General features: G+C 41.5%; 1 non-coding gene across 1 annotated transcript; it reads left to right on the plus strand.

The window, feature by feature from the left end:
• Positions 1-4,110: 4,110 nt before the first annotated feature.
• Positions 4,111-4,214, plus strand: LOC112782035 (small nucleolar RNA R71). The gene has a single exon (XR_003192778.1). It is a non-coding gene; the product is annotated as a small nucleolar RNA R71 (small nucleolar RNA).
• Positions 4,215-7,275: the final 3,061 nt, after the last annotated feature.

The following is a 7,275-nucleotide window of genomic DNA, read 5'->3' on the forward strand; positions in this document are numbered from 1 at the left end:
TCTTGAAGCTCTTGCCTCTCATTCACTTGGTTGATGGCTTGAGTTAGCTGGGAGTAGCGTTCCTGCTGCTGCTCCATTTGTTGTTTTTGCCATGCTTCCTGTTGACTCAGCCGGTTCAGTATTTGCTCTTGTCCTTCCATATGTCTCTGTCCTAAATCTTCAATGGCTCTTAGAAGGTGAGTCATATTCAAGTTGGCTAGGTCATGATGCTCTTCTTGTTGATATTCTTCCTGATGGTATTCTTCTTGGTGAGCTCCTTCCTGGGCCCTTTGCCTTCCTATATGTGGCCTTCTTAGTTGCTGAGCCGGTGTGGTATAGACCATTCGCTCGAGTGTGACTGGCCTCCCTGGGTTCACCCAGTCTGGGCTGCTGTCCTCAAATATTACCTTGGCCTTGTTGCACAAGCGGAGAATGGTGCTGGGGTACCAAAGTCTGGCACCTGAGTCAGCTTTCTCAGCTGACTCTTGAATCCCTTCGGCAATGAGCTCATGCACTTTGATTTCCCCACCTTGTACTAAGCATTGTACCATAGTGGCTCGATTGATGTTGACCTCTAAATTATTAGCAGCTGGTAGGATGGACCTCCTTACAAGCTCAAACCACCCTTTGGCTTCAGGGTGAAGGTCTCCCCTTTTTATGAATTTTGGTCTCCCATCTGAGTACCTCTCCCAGTCAGCGGCTATGACACAGATATCTGATGCTATCTCTGAGAGCTCATCCTTATCGGGGCTTCTACTTATCCTTGCCTGATAACTCTCCTCATCAAAATGAGGAGATTTCAAATGAAGAGCTCTTGTTATGGCACTTGGGCTGAAATCCACCTCCTTTCCTCTCACATAGCTTTTGAAGGTTGGGGCTTTGGTCTTATCCTCCCTAACTGCATTTGCATAGAATTCTTTGATGAGGTTTCCATTGATCTTCCCCTCTGGACTGGTGAGCAATTGCCACCCCCTCTGTTCGATTTTTCTCCAAATCTGTGGTGATTCATTGGCATTGATTTGGAAGATTAACTCTGGCAATATCTTTCTGGCACTTATCCGCTCAAATTCATGCTCATGAAAGGCAGTCTTGAATCTCTTGTCATCAAAGGGAGCACTCACCATAGGTTCCTTCTTCTTTTGCCTCTTTGAGCTTGATGATGCCATGACTTGAGTTGTTGTTTGAGGAGATTTGAGGTTTCGGATAGATGAAGAGTGGGTTGGTTAAAGTAATTTGTGATGAAGGGTTTAGTGTGCCAATAGAAGTATGGAGAGTGGGAATTTGAATAAGAGGAGTGAGCATGCACTAAGGTTCACTTATATAAGAAAATCATGAGTGGATGAAGGGTGTGGATTGCATGAATGTTTACTAGATGAACGGATGGGGTTGTGTATGAAGGAAAGACAAGGATCATCACTTTAATGAGAGTGATTGGTTCGTTCTTCAAGGGTCTTCTTTTTCCAATGTTGCATGGCAACGTTTCCCCATGCGTTCCCTTTTGAGACATGTGTGTAGTGCTCTTCATTAAGTGGCGAAATCTCCCCCATTTAATTGTCCAAACAATCCCTTTTTATGCTTCTTTTCCTTTCCTATAATGATTTGAAATAAGGGAATTAATATATAAGAAAATTAAAACTCTACGGCTAGAATAAATTGAAAGAAAGGATTTGATTGTTTGTTTATGAATTTCAACTAACTAACTAACTATTGGTGGTTCCTTATATGCATTTTGGTGGCACCATGGGGTGACACCAAACTTAGTTTGAAGCACTGTGATGAAAGTTTTGTGTTCAAAGTTCCCAAGACTAGCATGCAACTTGGTTTGCTTTGAACACCAAACTTGTTCCTCACTATATTCTGCATAAGAAGATTTTCACCAATTGTTTGTTAAGTTTGGGTTGAAGCTCATAAAGATTGACTTATTCATTATCATCTGAAAGCATATAAAACATGGGTTGCCTCCCATGAAGCGCTTCTTTATCGTCACTAGCTTGACGTTTTTCTTTCATCATGGTGGTTGGTAGTGCTTAAAGTCCTCCCCTCTTGCTGTGGATTTGTATCCATTGGTTGGGTCAATGATCTCCATATGTTCCAAGGAAAGAACTCTGTTGATAGTGAAGACCTTAGGTAACTAAGATGGTACAGTAGGGAGATTAGGAGGAATATCTGGGAAGTAAGATGAGACAACTCTATCCCCTGGAGAGAAATCTTCCGTAGGGATCTTCTTGTTCCTCCATTTCCTTGGTACCTTCTTCTTTGTTTCTTTTGAGGTTGCCTTCCCTTGGTGACCTCTTTTCTCCAAGGAGTTGTGATGTTGTCTTCACTTGCCTCTAGAGGTTTGGGTTCCTCCAATTTTTCTTTGAGCTGTGGCAGTTGCTGTTTTCCTTGTTTATCAGTTGAGGGGGTTTCAGAATGAACTAGCTGTGCTTCAGTGCTTGTCTCCTCCTTCAGTGTCTCCTTATCATTTATGCTTAGTTCCTTGTCCTTTTGATCTGTTTCTTGTGAGAAGTTGAAGACATTGAAGCTGAGTCGTTCATCATGAATTCTCAATATTAGCTCCCCTTTCTCTACATCGATAAGTGCTCTGGCCATAGCTAGGAATGGTCTTTCCAATATGATTGGGTGAGTATGACTCTCTTCCATGTCTAGAATGACAAAGTCTGTTGGGAGAAAGTACTTCCCAACCTTTAGCAGCAAATTTTCCACCACTCCTATTGCTTGCTTTTGAGTTTTGTCAGCCAGTCTGATAATGACATTTGTGGGCATTATCTCATTAATCTGCAGCCTCTTCGCCAGGGATAAAGGTAGTAAGTTGATGTTGGCCCCCAAATCACATAGTGCTCCTTCGAACATAGTTTCACCTATGGCACAAGGGATATGAAAGCTTCCTGGGTCTCTTCTTTTTGTAGGCAGCTCAGGCTGAATAAGTGCACTACATTCCTTGTTCATCACTATAGTCTGCCCTCCCTTGAGTGAGCTTTTCCTTAGAAGAAGTTCCTTCATATACTTGATGAATGCAGGCATTTGTTGAATTGCCTTGATGAATGGTATGTTCACATGCAGAGATGCAAACAAGTCTAGGAACCTTGAGTATATTCTTTTTCCCACAGCACCATTGAGCAGTTGAGGGAATGGTGCATAGAGCTTTAGCAGCTCTTGTTGTGAGATTTCTGGTTCTTTGTGATCTCTATCCTCCTCCTTTGTTGAGTTGTCTTCAGGTTGTTTGCACTTTTTGCCTTGATTGTCTTCAATCTCTTGATCACTTGTAGTGACCATTTTGCAATCTTCCCATTTTACTTTCTTTGCTTCTCCCTTGGGGTTTTTCTCAGTGTCACTTGGGAAGCTATCAGTAGGTTTGGGAATCTTCTCGGCTAAATATCCCACCTGGAATTCCATCTTCCTAATGGTTTCTCCCTGGTTCTTAATATTGGCTTGCACCTCCTCTTTGAACACCTTATTTTCTTGAATCTCTTGGCATATTCCATCAAGTAAGGCTTCAATCTTAGAGAGTCTATCATCAATTGATGAGTGGTTCGGAGCAGATGTGCAGTTTTGGTTTTGATAAGTATGTGGAGAAGTGTTGTTGTGGGGTGATGAGATGTCCTCTGGGTGAATTGTTGGTGAGCTGCATTGTTGTTGGAGTTGTAACGTCTCTGGTCTTGGTTTTGATCTTGCTCACCTCCCCACCTAAAGTTCGGGTGATTTCTCCATCCAGGGTTGTAGGTCTTAGAGTATGGATCACAGTTTTTCCTTGGTGAATTCCCAATGTAGTTGGCTTGCTCCTGACTCCCTTCTGCTTCGTGGTTTACTCCTTCTTGTGTTGTTGATAAAGTGGAGATTGCTGCTACTTGGTTCATCTCCATCTTCTTGGTGAGGTCAGCCAGCTGCTGGGTAATGAGCTTGTTTTGGGCCAACAGAGCATCCACATTGTTTAGCTCCATCACTCCTCTTGTGTTCCCTCTTTCGGAAGCATAGAAGTAGTCGTTTTCTGCTACTGTTTCAATAACATCTATGGCTTCCTCAATGGTCTTCTTCTTGTTCAAGGACCCTCCAGATGAATGGTCTACTGCCTTCTTTGACTCATAAGAGAGCCCTTCATAGAAAATGTGCAGCTGGACCCATTCGTTGAACATGTCAGGTGGACACCTCCTTGTTAAGTCTTTGAACCTCTCCCATGCTTCATACAGAGTCTCACCATCCTGTTGCCTGAAGGTTTGAACCTCAGCTCTCAGCCTATTGATTCGTTGAGGAGGGTAGAATCTTGCTAAGAATTTGTTCACCACATCCTCCCAAGTTGTCAAGCTCTCCCTTGGGAAGATTCCAGCCACTTGGCTGCCTTGTCTCTAAGTGAGAAGGGAAATAAGAGCAATCTATAGGCGTCAGGATGAACACCATTAGATTTCACTGTGTCACATATTCTCAGGAAGGTGGTCAAATGTTGGTTGGGATCTTCTTGAACACCTCCTCCAAATGAACAGTTGTTCTGAACAAGGGTGATGAGCTATGGTTTATGTTCAAAGTTGTTGGCATGGATTGTTGGCTTTTGGATGCTACTTCGACAATTGCCTGGGTTTGGATTAATGTAAGAGCCCAAAACTCTTCTATCCTCCCCAGCATGATTTGCTCCACCTCCTCTGCCATGGTTGTGAATCTCTTCTTCATGATGATTTTCCATGTTTTCTTCCATGTTTGGTTCAAAGTATTCCTCAAACTGTTCCTCCTCTTCTTCAGCACCAACTACTCATTTTTCTTTTGCCTCCCTCTTTAGTCTAAGGAAGGTTCTCTCTGGTTCAGAATCAAAGGAAGTTGAAGCCCCGCTTCTTCTCCCTGTCATACAACCAACAAGTACAAGCAGAGAAAATAGGTGCAGACAGTATTTGTGTCAGAATTGATGTTAGTTGTGGGTGATGCAATATATCAAACAGTTAGTGGGTTAGCAAACAGAATTGAAAATAACAAAGAAAAACAAAAGAGTAGATGGAGAAGGGAAGAAGTTTAACTAAAACAAAAAGTAAATCACTCAAACAGAAAAATGAAATTCACAAAATAAAATGCTCAATCTAGTGATCTTCCAATCTAATCATTGTTAATGCACAATCAATCCCCGGCAACGGCGCCATAAACTTGATGCACGGAAAACTTGTCTCTCAACAAATCTCCCTTCGGCAAGTGTACCGAAGTTGTCGTCAAGTAAAAACTCACAATAGAGTGAGGTCGAATCCCACAGAGATTGATTGATCAAGCAACTTTAATTAGAAGAATGTTCTAGTTGAGTGAATCCAGAATTTGGGTTGAGAGTTGCAGAAAATAAAATGGTGGGAATGTAAATAACAGAAAAGTAAATGCTAGAATTAAATGACTGGAAGTAAATGACTGAAAATAAATTACAGAATTGTAAATGAGAATGGGGGATTCGCTCATAAAAGTAAATGGCAGAAATTAAAGAGAATGGGTAAGATTAGAGATGGGGAGTTCTTTGGGCTTAGGAGATGTTGCAATTCTCCGGATCAAGTTCATTTTCATCTCTTCCTCAATCAATGCACTCATTGATCTCCTTGGCAATCTTAAGTGATTGAATTACAATTTCTTGCAATTCAATCTCTCAAATCTTAATCAATAGCCAATTCCTTGGTCAATTGCTCATGAGAAGAGATGAAGTATGGTCACTGATTATACCACATGCATTTCCCAAACCAAGTATTGAGAGGGTTACAGTCACATACCCATCCAAACCCAATTTGGTCTAGCATGAGAAAGCATTTCTAGCTTGATCTCTTCATTCCTCTTCCAAGGTTCAAAAGAGATCCAAGTTTGAATAGCTTCTCTTCCAAGATAACTACTCAATTGGATGAAGACCGAAAGCTTTCAAGTAAAATCAAGAGGAAAGATAGAAGAAGAACAATGAAAATTAGTATTGATCTATCAAATTACAACAGAGCTCCCTAACCCAATGAAAGGGTTTAGTTGTTCATAGCTCTTGAAGATGAAAACAAAGATGGAAAATACATCATAAACTAGAAATTGCAAAGAAAGTAAAATACAGAGAGTGGTTCTTCAGCCTCCAGAACTATTTTACAATTCAAAGCTACTCCTATATATACTACTCTTCTCAGCTTCTAGTTCACTCTTCAAGTCTTGGGCCTTTGGATCTTGAGTTTGAAGCAGTTCCTTTCTTTATTTGGGCTTGGCTTTACTTGCAGAGAGAAAGTGCAGAGTGGGCAGAGACTTAAGCTCAGGGCGTAAGGAGTGTTAATCATTTATTGAAGTCCAAGTTCGGAACGTTAGTGACACTTAACATTGTCACTAACGTTCCAATGCACCCCTTTTGCCTCACGTTAAAACCCACGTTAACTAGGTTAACGTGCTTTTAACGTTGCCTTGTCAACCTTCGAGAACGTTAGTGACACTCAACATTGTCACTAACGTTCCAGTGTGCCCCTTCTTGCTTCACGTTAAAGCTCACGTTAACTAGGTTAACGTGGCTTCTAACGTGGCCTTGCCATCCTTCGAGAACGTTAGTGACATTCAACATTGTCACTAACGTTCTAATGTGCCCCTAGGTCTCACTTTAGAGTCCACGTTAACTAGGTTAACATGGCTTCTAACGTGGCCCTCTTTTAGCCATCCCAACGTTAGTGACAATGTTGAGTGTCACTAACGTTGGCACATCCTTCATTTCTCATCGTTAGCTTCCACGTTAACCAAGTTAACGTGGAATTAACGTGACTCTTGGGGTGTGTGGTTGCTTCAACGTTAGTGACAATGTGAGTCACTAACATTGTCGACAACTCTTCATCTTCTACGTTAGTTCCCACGTTAACCAAGTTAACGTGGGAGTTAACGTGGTACTTAGCACTATAGGCCAACGTAGTGAAATGTGATGTCACAACGTTGGCTTCTCCCCTCCCCTTAACGTAGAGGCCACGTAACTAGGTTAACATGCTTCTAACGTGGCCACTTATGGTATTGCAATGTTATGACAATGTTGATGTCACTAACGTTGCTCAACTTCTTTTCTCCACGTTAGAGTTCACGTTAACTTGGTTAACGTGACTCTCTACTGGCATTGATGGCTTTTTGAGAGTTATTGGCAATCACTTTTCTCATAATCTTGCAAGTTACCTCCCTTTTCTTGCTTCTTTTGTCCTGAAATCAAGCAACAAAGTGCATCAAAGCTCTAGTCCAAGTCATGAGTAATGCAACATAATATTGTCACTAAACTTATGCAAATCCTCATAAAACATGTAAAAGCACAATTATCTTGATCGCAAAGACTATTTACCAAAACTGCTTATT

This window comes from Arachis hypogaea, chromosome 19 (genome assembly GCF_003086295.3).
Source record: "Arachis hypogaea cultivar Tifrunner chromosome 19, arahy.Tifrunner.gnm2.J5K5, whole genome shotgun sequence".
NCBI classification, from domain to species: Eukaryota; Viridiplantae; Streptophyta; class Magnoliopsida; order Fabales; family Fabaceae; genus Arachis; species Arachis hypogaea.